Source organism: Saccopteryx bilineata, chromosome 2 (assembly GCF_036850765.1).
Source record: "Saccopteryx bilineata isolate mSacBil1 chromosome 2, mSacBil1_pri_phased_curated, whole genome shotgun sequence".
Lineage (NCBI taxonomy): Eukaryota > Metazoa > Chordata > Mammalia > Chiroptera > Emballonuridae > Saccopteryx > Saccopteryx bilineata.
In genome coordinates, this window is record NC_089491.1 from 140,599,221 (window position 1) to 140,615,944 (window position 16,724).

At 39.4% G+C, this 16,724-nt stretch overlaps 1 long non-coding RNA gene across 1 annotated transcript in view; it reads right to left on the minus strand.

Annotated features, from left to right (window-relative positions):
• Nucleotides 1–16,724, minus strand: part of LOC136324761 (uncharacterized) — a 50,969-nt gene that overhangs the window by 29,163 nt on the left and 5,082 nt on the right. Inside the window, exon 2 of the long non-coding RNA XR_010729136.1 lies at nt 9,487–9,645. This is a non-coding gene — a long non-coding RNA (uncharacterized lncRNA). The remainder of the gene's footprint in view (nt 1–9,486; nt 9,646–16,724) is intronic.

A 16,724-nucleotide genomic window follows, 5' to 3' on the forward strand; every position in this document is an offset into this window, starting at 1 on the left:
CCTCTTCTGAAAGATACTGGGGTGTTTTTTTTTTGGGGGGGGGTGAGGTTGAATCTATAAGTCTCTTTGATCCTTGGATTTCTCTTACGCAATAAAGCTGGCAGTTTGTTACATTCAAAATCTAAAACAACTAGATAGGCTTCTAGGACTGTCAAGAAGATTTCTCATCCCTACATTTTGCAGGGGACTTGGGTAGCACTGTATTGGTGTGAGGACAACATGGTGGGTGTCTGCAGTGCCACAGGGGTAAGAAAGGGCCAGAATTGATGTGAACTTGTGGTAGGGCTTTTCTCTTACTTTGTGTTGCACACAAATTGATTAGCACATTGTAGGAACTCAATAACCCTTGCCATCTAATTTTCTTATAACACATCTGGAACTGACTTTAAAGAACCTAATGTCAGCTATGATAATATCAGTAGGCACTAAATACTAACTAATGGGGGAAATAGTCCTTTTTAAAAATTATTTATTTTTCAGAGAGAGAGAGAGAGAGACAGAAACATTGGCCTGTTTCTGCATTGTCTGAGTGGGGACTGAACTTACAAACTTTGCATAGCAGGACAACTGAACTATCTGGCCAGGGTGGGAAATGGCCTTGAAATAAAGTGAGTGCTTATTTCTATCATTCTCTCCTGGCAGTCTAAAAACTAGATCTCTAACACTGTGTTTAAAAGAGCCTTAATATGTACAATACAATCATCTGACAGAGTGCCTTCTTAAACATTTTATGAATCAACTGTGACTAAAATATATACTTTGAGAAGAAACACAGAACCATTTTTCTACAATGTAACTGTCAAGGTAGAGAAATCTCACTGGCAGAAATATTGCCAGTGTCAAAAGTAAACACGATTTACAATATAATTTAAATGTAGAAAGCAATGCAAAGATAAATAAATCATAACTCTAGCAGCATCCTGTTAAATAGTGAAAAACTGTTGCAACTGTCTACATTATTTGTGAGACCCAATGAAAATGAAAATGTGAATCTCTTTGTTTAAAAATTATTAAGAATTTCAAGACAGCAGCAGTAGAGCATTAAACTAAGAAGAGAGGGTCCTGGATGATTGGCCCAGCGGTAGAGCTTTATCCTGACTTGAGGATGTCCTGGGTTCGATCCCTAGTCAGGGTACACAGAAGAAGTGACCATCTGCTTCTCTTCCCCTCCCTCTCTTCCTTCTCTCTATCTTTCTCTTCTCCTCCAACAGCCAAAGCTCCACTGGAACAAGTTGGCCTTGGGTGCTGAGGATGGCTCCATGGCCTCGCTTCAGGCACTGGAATGGCTTGGTTGCTGAGCAACAGAGCAACGGCTCCAGATGAGCAGAGATCGCCCCATAGCGGGGCTTGCCGGGTGGCTCCCGGTTGGGATGCGTGCAGGAGTCCCTCTGCCTCCCAGCTTCTCACTTAAGAAAAGTAAATAAGTAAATAATAAACTAAGCAGAGTCCTAAGTACAAGCCCTTTGTGACATAAAGGTCCACTTGCCTGTGAAGCCAGCCTTGCTCCAGACGATGCTGAAGTGATTTCAGACCTCAACACTAAATGTAGCTATCCAGAATCTGGTCCTTATTTTTAACAGAATGGATTTCCCAGTTCCTGTGCTTAGGGGGGAAAATTATGTGTTTATGTTCTGGAAAAAAATTAATGCTATTAGTTCAAAAAGTTAATAAAGTTGAATCTTGCTCCAATATTCCAATACGTTTCAAGCAAAAATATCTAAACTCTCATGTACCAAGTTGTTGAGAGATTATAAAAATCATTAAAAGAAATCTTCAAAATATCAGTCATGAACTTTTTTTTGAGGGATCTCAGGAATTTCATTGGGACCCTGTAAAGTCAGAGGCTCACCCACCTCCCCACAAGCCAAGGAGGAAGGTGATGGAAGGGTCAGCCATGCCAGGCGCACGGTATTTCTGCACGTGGTTCTCACTGTGTCAAATGGCACGTCAGGCTGGCCTGTCATAGCCCCACTCGGGCACCAGCCTCCCTTACTCTCCACATTTTCTGAGCTCCCCCAGGAGCAGTAAGCACTTTAATTAGTGTATATTAAAGTAAAGCGAAGGGTTTAAGAACCCTACTGATACCTTTATAACTTCCTTTGACATTTTAAATTATTAATGTCAGTCAAATGTCACAGGACAATTTACCTTGGGCTATTAGCCCAAGATTAATAAGTGATTCATATCAAATTTTTTTCAAATCAAAGGAAGAAGAGATTATTCACTACATTTAAATCCATTGACACAAAATATCAGCTCTCATGTTACAGTAAGCTACCCAATATGTAAGAAAGGAAGAAAATTTCATATGTATTTTGTTTTCGATAAAGTGACTGGAAAACTATAGAAATAGTTATTAGTAGAAGAGCAAAGAGTTGATGGGAAAACTGGGTGTACAGGGAGGGAGTCATACTCTTCAGTAGCTATCTTTTTATATTTCCTATTTCAACTATGGAAATATAGTATCTATTAAAATATAAAGAAATATATGTGCTCACAGAAGTTTCAGTGAAGTCAAATAAAAATAAGCATGAGTTCTAGAGAAATCATTGTTCTAGAACAGGCTATATCAGAAGAAGTATTTTTAAAAGCATAGAATTTTGTGTAAATTTTAGCCCTTGCATTTAGTAGCTCTGAGATTTTGGAAAGGTACTTAAGCTCTCAAACTGTCCATTTAAAAAATGAGGATAAAAATGTCTACCTGATAATGTTATTGCAAAAATTAAATGAAATAGCATACATAAGATCTTTTAAACATGTTTGTTTTTAGCCTTTGGTAGGTAGCCAATACTATTTCCAATAACACAGTAGCTAGACTATTGAAGTTCTATGTGGATGAAATTCACTTATTCCCTTAGACATGTATTAATTCACAATATTTATTGAGAATTTATTTTTGTGCCAGATATTGCTCTAGGGAATTAAGATGCATCAAAGAACAAACCAGAAGGTTCATGCCTTTTTAAAGTTTGTGTCATAAGTAGCAAAGGGAAAGTATAAAAAATAGTAAACATAATAAATACCAAAGTACATCAGACAGTGAAACTTTCATGTAAAAAGAAATAAGTAGAGGCCCTGGCCATTTGGCTCAGTGGTAGAGCATTGGGCTGGCATGTAGAAGTTCCGGGTTTGATCCCCAACCAGGGCACACAGGAGAAGCGCCCATCTGCTTCTCCACCCTTCCCCCTCTCCTTTATCTCTCTCTTCCCCTCCCACAGCCAAGGCTCCATTGAAACAAAGTTGGTCCAGGTGCCGAGGACGGCTCCATGGCCTCCACCTCAGGTGCTAGAATGGCTCCAGTTGCATGCAATGGAGCAACGCCCCAGATGGACAGCGCATTGCCCCCTGGTGGGCATGCCAGGTGGATCCTATTTGGGTGCATGCGGTAATCTGTCTCCCTGCCTCCCTACTTCTCACTTCAGAAAAAATACAAAAAAGAAATAAGAAAGAAAAGAAAGAAAAAAGGAAGGAAGGAGGGAGGGAGGGAAGAAAGGGAGGGAGGGAGGAAGGAAGGAAGGAAGGAAGGAAGGAAGGAAGGAAGGAAGGAAGGAAGGAAGGAAGGAAGGAAGGAAAAAAGAAAAGAGAAAGGGGAAGAAAGAAGAAGTAGTACAGGGAAAAGAGATGGTTCTGGGTAGGGTAGGGAGAAAGTGAAACTTTACAATATTAAATGGGGTGGTTCGGTTGGTCCTTACTAGAAAGAAGAAATATAAAAACTATCCTGCTCACATCATGACTGCTTCAGTTTTTAAAATTATTAAATTACATCTCATTCAAATTTTTAGAAGTTATTATCCATCTAAAATGATCAAACAGCAATTCACAGTGAGCCTAGCACTCTCAAAAACTGGTCTTTGAAAATGTTCTAATATTTTGGATTAACAGTAACAAAATATGTATATATTTTATTTCATGTAAATGTTGCTTTAAAGTCCCAATATTTACTTTACAAGTAGATATTATGCTTTCTTGGAGGTTTTGGAAATGCCCATTTCTACTTCTCTAATAAAAATTTTAGTCAAATAATTTCATCCATCAGTCTTATTGATAACTGTCAATTCTAATAAACTTGGAATTGTATAAATAATTTTTTAAATAACTCAATGTTGTCCCAGGGTAGTTCAGTTGGTTGGAGTGTCATCCCAATACACCAAGGTTGTGTGTTTGATCCCAGGTCAAGTCAAATACAAGATTCAACCAGTGAATGCATAAGTGGAACTACAAATCAATGTTTCTCTTTCTTTCTAAAATAAAAATATACTTCAAAGTTGTTTTTCTTTTTTTTTTTTTTTTAAATCTTTTTTTTCCTTTTTTTTTTCTTTATTCATTTTTAGAGAGGAGAGAGAGAAAGAGAGAGAGAGAGTCAGAGAGAGAGAAGGGGGGAGGAGCTGGAAGCATCAACTCCCATATGTGCCTTGACCGGGCAAGCCCAGGGTTTCAAACCGGCGACCTCAGCATTTCCAGGTCGATGCGTTATCCACTGCGCCACCACAGGTCAGGCTCAAAGTTGTTTTTCAATACAGGGCAGGGCAAAAGTAGATTTAAAATCATTTGTATAGAAAATACAGTAATTAATAAATAATACAACAATAAACTCTTGTGTTTTTTGTACTCACAACTATAAACCTACTTTTTCTCCACCCTGTATATAGTCAGAAGCTAAGCTATTTTTTCTAGTTCTAAAGTCCAACTCCCCTCCTTGAATGATCCTCTCATCCAAATTTTCCATGAAAGTAAACGTATCTTTTAAAATATATGATCACAAACTTTCTTCCTAATACAAAAGCAAGAAACATACTACATTGATAAGCTTTGTATTAGCTTGCTAGTGAGTGTAACCATTTTTCTTAAAATTTGTATAGATTCATACTTCAGGCTTGGTTGTTTCAGTACAATTTATAGAAAGTAACATATATAAAATATTTAAAACTCTGCCTTTTCTTTATTCTCATGAATAGTTGCCCTAATCCTGAGTAACTTAATTAGAAAACAAAGGCCACGTTACTAAATATATGTAATGTAGAAAGTGCCTCATCAAATCACATGCTGAGGTAAGTATGCATACTTAATGTCACACAAAGATGAAGATACAATCGAACTGATGAAAGAAAATATTACCTATTAAAAGCCTAATTACCTCCTGTGAAGAGTTCTCTAATGTCATTTCTTTTCAGCAGATGCAAAAATAAAGTTGGCTTGAATTCAAGTATAATTATGATAATGTGATTTTAATTACACACACCAAACCAGTCAAAGGTTGTCCTTTAAAAATGTGCTTTCTCTGGAAAATGGCTGTTCTTTGGATTGGACAATGATAGCCTACCATTATCTGTAATATCATTTGATTTCAACATCTAATGATTGGTGGGGAAAAGCAAGAGTTTTGAGAAATACGTCTTAGAAACATTCTTTTTGGATGTTGAATATTTGAAAGTCCACATTTGTCTATATCGTGCACATTACTGTATAGTTTCTATCCATTTTTAAGGAGGTATGCATACTTACTTTTTTTCCTAGAGAGAGGTTGAGAGCAGACAGGGACAGACAGGAAGGGAGAAAGATGAGAAAACATCAACTCATAGTTGTGGTACTTTCATTGTTCAGTGATTGCTTTCTAATATGTGCCTCGATGGGGGGCAGGGGGACTCCAGCTGAGCTAGTGACCCCTTGCTTAAGCCAGCAACTTTTGGGCTCAATCCGGCAACCATGGGGTCATGCCTATGAACCCACGCTCAAGCTGGTGGCCCTTGTGCTCAGGCTGGTGAGCCTGCACTTAAACTGGCGACCTTTGGGTTTTGAGCTTGGGTCCTCAGTGTCCCAGGTTGATGCTCTATCCACTGTGCCACCATTTGGTCAGGTTAAGGGATATTTTATTGCTTAGTATACTTCATTAGAACTCTGAAAGTGAGATCAGATCAGGGAAGTGGAATAACTAAGTAAGTTCCAGTGATTACAATATGTATAGCCCTGGCTGGTTGGCTCAGTGGATAGAGCGTTGGCCTGGCATATGGATGTCCCAGGTTTGATCCCCAGTCAGGGCACACAAGAGAAGCAACCATCTGCTTCTCTCCCCTTCCCTTTCCCCTTTCTCTCCCTCTTCCCCCTCTCAGCCAGTGGCTCAACTGGTTTGAGTGTCGACCCCAGGTGCTGAGGATAGCTTGGATGGTCCTAGCATTGGCCACAGACAGGGGTTGCCAGGTGAATCCTGGTCGGGGCATATGTGGGAGCCTGTCTCTCAATCTCCCCTCCTTTCAGTTAAAAACAAACAAAAAAACAATATGTAGGTATCTATCTGTTCTTATGTTCTCTTGTTAATAACTTCACATTTGACTATTGAAACCACAGTGTTTTCTTCTAAGCAAAGCAATTCAGTTACTACCGAAAACCTTTATGGCAGTTTGTAGATAAACATTTATTGATCATATATTACATTTATCAGTGGAATCTCAAAAATTCCTTTAAGATCAATCTGTTGAGCAAAATTATACCAACTACCGCCTGACCAGGTGGTGGCGCAGTGGATAGAGCGTCAGACTGGGATGCCGAGGACCCAGGTTCGAGACCCCAAGGTCGCCAGCTTGAACGTGGGCTCATCTGGTTTGAGCAAAAGCTCACCAACTTGAACCCAAGGTCGCTGGCTCGAGCAAGGGGTTACTCGGTCTGCGAAAGGCCCACAGTCAAGGCAAATATGAGAAAGCAATCAATGAACAACTAAGGTGTTGCAATGCGCAACGAAAAACTAATGATTGATGCTTCTCATCTCTCCATTTCTGTCTGTCTGTCCCTGTCTATCCCTCTCTCTGACTCTCTCTCTCTGTCTTGTTAAAAATGAATAAATAAATAAATTTACTTGTTCTTAAAAAAAAAAAATTATACCAACTACCAAACATGAAAATTTGGAAAAGATGTAGAAGTAATGGCGTTCTCCCGGTGCTTGCAGTCCTATACTGAACAACAGCAATTCTCCAGCAGCCTCATTATTGAGGACATACAAATACAATAGAATATAGTTGTAAGTATGTACCAGAACACAGCTGATAAAAGTTTGAAAACAAGCACAGAGAGCCTATGACTGTGTCTATTAAACTGTCTAAGGTATTGAACAAATTATTCAAAACTGATTGTATTCTTATACACCTTCTATCTAGATGATCAGAGCCGCGGGGTGGTGATTGGCTGGGTCAGAGAAGATCACGCAGGGAGGCTGCAGGGGCAGGGGCGGTTCCAGAGCCTATTCACAGCCCAGTTTTGCTAATTAGGCTTGTTCCTCCCAGAGCTTCCCTTTGTCCTTGGGTGGGAGTTAAATCTCTCCCTCACAGCCAAGAGGTTTGGGAGAGACCTGCTCATTCAGGATAAAAGCATTCATTTCACCTGAAATAAATCAGATTATTTTCCTGCCGAGTGGTCAGAGATGAGGTTCTACCCACCCCGTTCATTTATTTTCCTTTTTTTCCCTTTTCCTAGTAGTTAAAAGTAATACATGTTTACTGTAGTAAATTTTGAAGATGTGGAAAAGTAGAAAATGATATTTACCTGCAATCTTATCTCTCAATGAAAACTTAACATTTTGGTGCCTTTCCTTGAATCATACCGAATATACAATTCTGACTCCTGCTTTTTACTCTAAACATTTTATGGTATTTTTCTAGGTTATGAAAAGTTTTTAACTACATTATTCTTAAGGCTGGTATAATATTCTATAGCATGGATAAATTATACTTTTTTAAAAAGAAAAGACTATTTGAGCACTGATTTGTAAGTTGCTTCCAGACTTTTACTATTACAAATAAAGATGCCATTGAAATCTATCCAGAAATTGTCACATAAATATCTGTTATTTAGGATCCATTTCTTTAAGTGGAATGCTGTTGCCTGACCTGTGGTGGTGCAGTGAATAAAGCGTCGACCTGGGATGCTGCTGTCACCAGTTCGAAATCCTAGGCTTGCCTGACCTGTGGTGGCACAGTGGATAAAGCATCGACCTGGAATGCTGAGGTCGCCGGTTCGAAACCCTGCACTTGTCTGGTCAAGGCACATATGGGAGTTGATGCTTCCTGCTCCTCCTCCCCTTCTCTCTCTCTCTCTCTCTCTCTCTTTCACATCTCTAAAATGAATAAATAAATAAAAATAATTTTAAAATTGTTTCTGATTTGTCAATATTCTATGAAAATGCTTATCTTATATCTATCTGTGTCTACTTTGGGAAAAAAAACTCTTGAGATACTGTATAAGTAATTCCACTGACTTCAGTTTGTACTTGGTCTCATCATGAACAATTTCCGGCTTGTTTTGAATATTCTAATGACACAGAGTTATGTGCACCACTGCACATGCTTACAGATGTGCGAGCTTTGTAATAAAACAATGGAGTCATTGGAGAAAGAGGTCCATTCACAATGACAGACTGGCTACAGTCTTGTTGCTTTAATGTGTCACCTGCTCTTGACTTTGTTATGGAATGTACAAAGGCATGATATATCAGAGCTTCCATTATAGCTTTTTTTTTCACAATAGCTTCATAATTTTTCAAAATCCAACAAACTGTTATGTAAGATTCTTATTTTCATCTATATCAGGTGTTGACAAACTTTCTCTGTAAAGGGCCATTTAGGAAGTTATTTTTCAGAGCTGTTGTCAATCTCGTCTCTATCCTGACTACTCAACGTCGATGCTGTAGTGCAGAAGAGGCCGTAAACTGCTGGCTGGGTTCAATAACATTTTCTTTATGGACATAAAAGTTTGTATTTTACATAATTTTTATGTATAACGAAATATCCTTCTTTTGATCCCCCTCCCAGCCATTTAAAATATTAAATAGTATAAACATTAAAATGGTTTGTTCATGGGCAATAGAAAAATAACTGGTGGTATACTGGAATTGGCTCACAGATCACAATTTGCTGACCCCTTACCTACATGATCTCATTCAAAAAAACAAAGGGGCCTGACCGGGCGGTTGTGCAGTGGATAGAGCATCGGACTGGGATGTGGAGGACCCAGGTTTGAGACCCCGAGGTCGCCAGCTTGAGCGAGGTCTCATCTGGTTTGAGCAAAAAAGCTCACCAGCTTGAGCCCAAGGTCGCTGGCTCGAGCAAGGGGTTACTCGGTCTGCTGAAGGCCTGCGGTCAAGGCATGTATGAGAAAGCAATCAATGAACTAAGATGTCGCAACAAAAAACTGATGATTGATGCTTCTCATCTCTCTGTTCCTGTCTGTCTGTCCCTGTCTATCCCTCTCTCTGACTCTCTCTCTGTCTCTGTAAAAAAAAAAAAAACCACAAAGGGATATGTATAATTCCTAAACTCCAATATTGTTAAGCAGTAATAATAAAACATTAAGTACAAATTTTATAATTATACAACTTCAAGTGCTTTTCCTAAAATTTAGTTGAACTATTTTCCTGTTATTGATATGCTGTTGGCTAAAGGTAACAAAAATAGTCTCACTAACAGTGGCTTCACAGTGAGGACAGTTTATTTTGTCACTTACCGAGGATTTAAAAGGTGGGAACTTCCTGGTTTGTCTCAGTGGTGTGTTGGACTCAGCAACAGCCTGGGCTCTGCCCACCGTGCTGTTCTGTCACACTCAGGAGCTCCGACGTCTCCCCACGGTTGCCAGATGGTCCTAGCAGCTCGTCACTGGCACCTGCTGTGACATTCGAATAAAAGCTATAAAATATATTAATAGGCTTTAGAAATAACTTCAAAGGAACTAGTCCAGTAAACAGGTGAGCCCAGACTCCCAGGATGGCTAGGAGCTGAAGAGTCCTTGAGATAGAGAAGTCGTTAGACTCCCAGGATGGTTAGGAGCTAAGGAGTCCTTGAGATAAGGAAGTCACAAAGAACTCCTAAGACAGTAAATGTAACCACATCCTAGGGGATAGATAGGGATATTTCCAGCTGGGGCTTTCAACTGTATGACTGGTTACTAAGGCACGTGACTAGAATTTAATTTGGGGGAGCCAATTGCTAAATGCCAAATTTGCTTCTGTATGAACTGCTTGCTTGCTACGCTATAAAAACCCCTAGACTGTAGGCGCTTGGTGTGGCTCTTATTACTACCACTAGAGTCCACCCCTGCGCAGGTTTATTTTCCTTTGTTTTGTTCTCTAATTCTTTTAGCCATAAAGATTTGTCTTAAACTCTCCAAGCGTCTCCAGTGTCTGTTTTACCCGGCGAGTGCTACACTGCGTGCTTACAAAACCACAACTAAGAGAGGAGGAGTAGGGAAGACGTGGGTAGAGCATGGTTTCTTCTATTTTTACTCTTTATATTTTGGTTTTCTTTCTTATTGAATTTATCAGAGTAACACTGGTTAATACATTTGTATAGGTTTCAGGTGTATAATTCTATATAACACATCAGTGGTATACTGCACTGTGTGTTCTCAAGCCAAATCAAGTCTCCTCCCATCACTATTTGTACCCCCTTTCCTCTTTCCCACCTCCCCCAGCTCCCCTTTCCCTTGGGTAATCGCCACGTTGCTGCCTGTGTCTATGAGTTTGTTGTTTTGCTTAATCCCTTCACCTTTTTCACCCAGTCCCCCCAATTCCGCTCCCCTCTGACAGCTGTCAGTCGGTTCTCTGCTTCTATGAATCTATTTCAATATTGTTAGTTTATTTTGTTCATTAAATTCTACATATATGTGAAATTATATGACACTTGTCTTTCTCTGACTAACTTATTTTACTTAGCACAATACACTCCAGGCCCGTCCATGCTGTCACAAAAGGTAAGATTTCCTTCTTTTTTACACCCAAGTAGTATTCCATTGTATAAATGTACCACTGCTTTTTCATCCACTCCTACTGATGAGCACGTGGGCTGCTTCCAAATCCTGGCTATTGTAAACAATGCTGCATGAACATGGTGCATATATTCTTTCGAATCAGTGTTTCAGGTTTCTTCAGGTATATTCCCAAAAGTGAAATTACTAAGTCATAAGACAGTTCCTTTTTTATTTATTTTTTTATTTTTTATTTTTTTATTTATTCATTTTAGAGAGGAGAGAGAGGGGGAGAGAGAGAAAGAGAGGCAGAGAGAGAGGAGAGAGAGACGGGGGGAGGAGCTGGAAGCATCAAGTACCATATGTGCCTTGACCAGGCAAGCCCAGGGTTTCGAACCGGTGACCTCAGCATTCCAGGTCGACGCTTTATCCACTGCGCCACCACAGGTCAGGCCCAGTTCCTTTTTTAATTTGGGGGGGGGGGTAACTCCATACTACTTTCTCCAGAGGCTGCATTCCTACCAACAGTACATAAGGTTACCCTTTTCTTCACATCCTAGCCAACACGTGTTTGTTGATTTAATTTTTAATTTTTTAATTGATTTTTAATTTTTTTTTTTTTTTTTTTAGAGAGAGAGAGAGAGAGTCAGAGAGAAAAGCAATCATTTGTTGTTCCACTCAGTTATGTATTCATTGGTGGCTTCCCAAATGTGCCCCAACTGGAGATTGAACCAGGAACCGTGGTGTTTCAGGACAACATTCTTACTGACTGAGCTAACTGGCCAGGGCTTAATTTATTGATGAGCGCCATTCTATAAGGATATATCTCATTGTGGTTTTAATTTGAATTTCTATTGATGATTAGTGAGGTTGAGCATCTTTTCATATGTCTATTGGCCTCTTTCATATATCTGTATGTCCTCTTTGGAAAAGTGTCTATTCAGGTCATTTCCCATTTTTAAATTGGATTGTTGTTGTTTTTTTGGTGTTGAGTTGTAAAAGTTTTAAATTTTGCATATTAACCCCTTATCAGATGTATCATTGGCAAATATGATGGCTCACTCAGGGGATGGTCTTTTCATTTTGTTGATGGTTTCCTTTGCTGTGCAAAAACTTTTTAGTTTGATATAGTCCCATTTGTTAATTTTTTTCTTTTTCTTTGCCCCAGGAGCTATATCAGAAAAAGTATTGCTTTGAGAAATGTCCAAGATTTTACTGCCTGTGTTTTCTTTAAAAAATTTATGGTTTTGCTTGGCCAGGTGGTGGCGTAGTGGATAGAGCATCGGACTGAGACATGGAGAACCCAGGTTCGGGACCCCGAGGTCACCAGCTTGAGTACGGGCTCATCTGGTTTGAGCAAAGCTCACCAGCTTGAGCCCAAGGTCACTGGCTTGAGCAAGGGGTCACTCGGTCTGCTGTATCCCCCTGGTCAAGGCACATATGAGAAAGCAATCAATGAACAACTAAGGTACCGCAACAAAGAATTGATGATTCTCATCTCTCTTCCTTCCTGGCTGTCTGTCCCTCTCTCTGTCTCTGTCACCAAAAAAAAGAAAAAAAAATTATGGTTTTGAATCTAACATTTGAGTTTATCCTTATGTATGGTATAAGAAAGTGGTTTAGTTTAGACCTGTGGTGGCTCAGTGGATAAAGCAACAACCTGGAATGCTGAGGACACTTATTTGAAACCCTGGGCTTGCTGGTCAAGGCACATATGGGATTTGATGCTTCCTGCTTTTGCCCCCTTCTCTCTCTGTCTGTCTCTCTCTCTCACCCCTCTCTAAAATGAACAAAGTCTCAAAGAACATTTTTTTTTAAAAAAAGAAAGAGAGTGGTCTAGTTTCTTTCTTCTTTCTCTCACTCTTTCTTTCCTTCCTTCCTTCCCTTCCCCTCCCTCCCTCCCTCCCTTCCTCCCTCCCCCTTCCTCCCTCCCTCCCTCCCTCCCTCCCTCCCTCCCTCCCTCCCTCCCTCCCTCCCTCCCTCCCTTCCTTCCTTCCTTCCTTCCTTCCTTCCTTCCTTCCTTCCTTCCTTCCTTCCTTCCTTCTCCCATTATATGTTCTTGCCTCCTTTGTCAAATACTAATTGACCACAAAAGTGTGGGTTCATTTCTGAACTCTATTCTGTTCCATTGATCTATATGTTTGTTTTTATGCTGCTGTATTTTTTTTTTTTGCCCTTATTCAGCGAAAGGAGGGGAGGCAGAGACACTCCCATATGCGCCCTGACCGGGATTCACCCAGCAAGCCCACTAGGGGGCAATGCTCTGCCCATCTGGGGTGCTGCTCTGCTGCTCAGCAACTGAGCCCTTCCCAGCACCTGAGGTGGAGGCCACGGATCCATCTCTAGCACCCAGGACCAACTTGCTCCAATTGAGCAAGTTGGGAAGGGAAGGAAGAGAGACAAAGAGAAGAGAGAGGGGGAGGGGTGCAGAAGCAGATGGGTGCCTCGCCTGTGTGCCCTGACCAGGAATCAAACCTGGGACATCCACACACTGGGCCGATGCTCTATCACTGAGCCAACTGGCCAGGTCCATACCATGCTGATTGATCACTGTGGCCTTGTAGTATAATCTATATCAGGTAGAGTGATTCTTTCAACTTTGTTCTTCTTTCTCAAGATTTCTGTGGCTCTTCAGACAAGAAGAAAAATAAAACACATCTAAATTGGAGAAGAAGAAGTAAAACTGTCGTTATTTGCTGATGAAATGATACTGTACATAGAAAACCCTAAAGTATCAGTCAAAAGCTACTAGACCTGATAAATGAGTTCGGCAAGGTGGCAGCATATAAAATTAATGTTCAGAAATCAGTGGCATTCTTATACACCAACAATGAACTATCAGAGAGAGAAATTAAGGAAACAATCCCCTTAGCTATTGTAACAAAAAAAATAAAATACCTGGGAATAAATTTAAGCAAGGAGGTAAAAAACTTGTACTTAGAAAATTATAAGACATTGAAAAAAGAAGTTGAGGAAGATACAAACATTTGGAAGCATATGCTGTGTTCATGGATAGGAAGGGTTAACATAATTAAAATGTCTATATTACCCAAAGCAATATATAGATTCAATGCAATTCCTATTAAAATACCAATGACATGCTTCACAGATTTAGAACAAATATTCTAAAAATTCTGACCTGTGGTGGTGCAGTGGATAAAGCGTCGACCTGGAAATGCTGAGGTCGCCGGTTCGAAACCCTGAGCTTGCCTGGTCAAGGCACATATGGGAGTTGATGCTTCCAGCTCCTCCCCCCTTCTCTCTCTCTCTCTCTCTCTCTCTCTCTCTCTGTCTCTCCCTCTCCTCTCTAAAAAAAAATGAATAAAAAAAATAAAATAAAATATTCTAAAAATTTATATGGAACCACAAAAGAACCTGAATAGCTTCAGCAATCTTGAAAATGAAGAACAGGCCTGACCTGTGGTGGCGCAGTGGATAAAGCATCAACCTGCAAAACTGAGGTCACTGGTTCAAAACCCTGGGCTTATCTGGTTAAGGTACATATGAGAGGTGATGCTTCCTGCTCCTCCCTCTTCTCTCTCTAAAAATAAATAAAATCTAAAAAAGAAGAAGAAAATGAAGAACAAAGTGGGAGGTATTACGCTTCCTGATATCAAGTTAGACTACTGCCATTGTACTCAAAACAGCTTGGTACTGACATAAGAACAGGCATACAGATCAATGGAACAGAACAGAGAACCCAGACATAAACCCATTGTGTAAGGTCAATTAATATTTGACAAAGGAAGCAAGAGTATACAATGGCATAAAGACAGTCCCTTTAATAAATGGTGTTGGGAAAATTGGAGAGGTATATGCAAAAAAATGAAACTAGACCACCAACTTACACCATTCACAAAAACAAACTCAAAAGGATAAAAGACATAAATGTAAGTCACAAAACCATAAAAATGTTGGAAATATAGGCAGTAAACTCTCCTATCTCTCTCATAGCAATATTTTTGCCAATATATCTCCACAGGCAAGTGAAATAAAGGACAAAATAAACAAATAGGATTATATCAAACTAAAAAGTTTTTGCACAGCAAAAGACACCATTAACAAAATAAAAAAATAGCCCACTCAGTGGGAGAACATATTCGCTGATATGTCTCAGAAGGGGTTAATAACCAAAATTTATAAAGAACTTTTAAAACTCAACACCAGGAAGGTAAACAACCCAATTTAAAAAATGATCAAAGGCCAGGTCTTGGTACAGGTGGGTAGAGTGTCAGCTTGGGAGGCAGAAGACCCAGGTTTGAAACCCCAAGGTCACTGGCTTGAGTGCGGGGTCATCTGGCTTAAGCGTAGGCTCACCAGCTTGAGCACAGGGTCACTGGCTTGAGTGTGGGATCATAGACATGACCCCATGGTCTCTGGCTTGAGCCCAAGGCCACTGGCTTGAGCAAGGGGTCACTGTCTGCTGTAGCCCCCCAGTCAAGGCACATATGAGAAAGTAATCAATGAACAACGTGGGTGCCACAATGAAGAATTGACGCTTCTCATCTCTCTCCCTTCCAGTCTGTCTATCACTTTCTCTCTCTCTCTTCCAAAAAAAAAAAAAAATTGTACCAATTCAAAATATCACATTTTTACTAAATTTCTCTTAAAATGACTATATTCTCTTCTTCAATTTAGATCTTTACGAAATTATAGTGTGCATATCAGCTCCTTAATGCTACTATATAAGCCAGCATCCTTTATGCCTTTTCCTGACCTTTTCATCTTTAATGACATTTATGTGATTTCTTACTTAGGGATAGCATCAAAGTAAATAAAATAACTAATACATCTATAATTCATTTACTGAGGAAATAACATAATTTATTATTAAAGTGAGAAAAGTTTTCCATTCTTTTCTAGTAATATTAAAATAATAAACTTGCTGTAAACTGTTGATTCTATTTAATTGTAGTTTGGGAAGTGATGTTCCACCAGTAGTTGAAGCAGCTTATTAATTTATTATTTTTATTTTTATTATTCTTTTTTGGTTTTATTTTGTTTATTAGGAATGAGATCAATTTGAGACAGGTTATGTTGATGAAATTCAATAGAATGTTTAAAACATCTGAACTAGAATTAAAAGGCATCAATCTACATATAATTTTTGCCACACTGGAAAATAAAAATGTTACATTTAAGGAACATGAATCAGCCCATAGTCTTCCTGTTATTATATTTATTCCCAGGAAAGGGGTCATTCTGAGCCGCCAGTTCCTCTGTTTATAGTGGCTCTCCCATGGGCCAGGATGCCAGGCTCCTCCACAGGTCCCTGGGCATGCATGCCAGTGCGTGCAGAAGAGTAGAGAGTTTCATGCCAAGGGTGCAGAAACCAGGTCTGAAGGTGATACAAACCACCTCTGCTCACCTAACTGCAAGGGAAGGTTTAAATCAGTCTCCTTGTGTGCCCAAGGAAAATGATACAGGATTTGGTCAGCTCTTAGCATTGTCTTGGCTGCAGGGATATGGAGTATGAACATCTGTGTGTCGTGTGCCTCCCTGTATTTCAGGACCTAGCACAGTTCCCATGCAACATATGTTAATGAATTACTGACAAACTTCCTATTAACTGTATAAACAAATAAAATAGTATATTAAGACTATATGTACAAGATTATATTCAATACTTTGTTCTACTCTAAGATAACTTGAGATCAAATAAAGTCCTTTTGACTCATCCATTGTTGTAAAATGTAGTCATGAAATGCAAAGTCCCTTAGAAATGGTTTTTATCAGAAAGTAATCAGCAGCAGTAACATCGATAGAGGTAATAATGTTAGGTGATATGTATATTATAAAAAATTCCATCTGAAAATATAGACATCTACAGATTTCAACTGATATATTACTATGCAAATGCAAACAACTTGAACCTAGAAAGATATAGAAATGTGAATAATGTAAACAAGTTAAAATATTCAAATGGAGAAAAACTGAACTGCTGCTCAAATACTTGTGGTAAATGTGTTTACAGCAGTTCTCTATAGAGAGTGATCTACAGA